The sequence below is a fragment of the Halyomorpha halys genome, unplaced genomic scaffold, assembly GCF_000696795.3.
Source record: "Halyomorpha halys isolate HHAL.00 unplaced genomic scaffold, Hhal_1.1 Scaffold21.1, whole genome shotgun sequence".
Taxonomy (NCBI): domain Eukaryota; kingdom Metazoa; phylum Arthropoda; class Insecta; order Hemiptera; family Pentatomidae; genus Halyomorpha; species Halyomorpha halys.
In genome coordinates, this window is record NW_027112014.1 from 88,151 (window position 1) to 89,313 (window position 1,163).

Here is a 1,163-nt window from a genome sequence, read left to right on the forward strand (position 1 = left end):
AACAATTTAGAAGGTGGTATGAAAAGTATAAAAGATCAGATGAAAGAGGATAGGAACAATATAATGAATGAAATAAAGGGTGAATTAAGCGAAGTGAAGGATCAAATGAAAAAAATGAGCATGGAGTTAGAAAATAAAGTAGATAAAAAAATTGAAGAAGTTGAAACAAATTTAACTACAAAATTGACAGAACAAAACATTGAACTATCTGAAAAAATTGATGAATGTCGTATGGAAGAAAATAAAACGAGAAGTTTGGTAGCTGAGTTAGAATTAAAACATAAACGGGATGTGGAACAGCTAAGCCAGGAGATAAGGGAGAACCGAAATGTTAAAGTTGTAGGGGAAGTAACTCGGGGAACAGTCATAAATACGGAAAGTGTTGGGAAATTAAAATTTAGGGATAATAGGCAGGATGATCCATTTGAGTTCATTTTAAAATTAAAATCACAAATAAAATTGTATATGAGCTGGGAAGAAATTAAGGAAATAATCCAGTCACATCTTTTAGAGTCTGCGTATTGTTGGTTTTTAATAAATCAAAACAAGTTTCATAATTTCCAAATGTTTATGGATGAATTTATATCTAATTTTGGGAGTGAAACTTATAAAGCTTACCTTTTAGGAATTTTAAATGGGAATTATTTAAATTTTGAGAAAATGAGTCCTACAGAATATTTAACTCATTTCTCGACAAGAATGATCACAGCAAAGATCTTTGAAGAGAACACTCTGTGTAATCTTTTTAACAGGCATTTTGGTGAACGGGTCTACAACATATATATAAATAGACGTGTAGGAAAAATATCAGAGCTATTTGATGTCTTAAATATGATACCAAGACATATTATGGTAAATGATCTTAGATCACCGGGAAATAACAGTCTTTTATATAATCACCGACCATGGGCAAGTAACAGCAACTGTGATTATGTACCAAATACAGGTTTTAAAAATCAGGAAAATGTTTCTAAACCTCATAGAGCTGCAAATAATCATTTTAATTACAATTCAGAAAGAACCGCAGAAAACAATTGGCGCCAAAACCTCACATACAATAATAGGGGTCGAAATTTTAATCCAAATTATCGGGAACAAAATTCTAATAATTCTTTTGAAGGGAGATATAGAAATAATCAGATAAACAATGGTTCAAGGCAAAA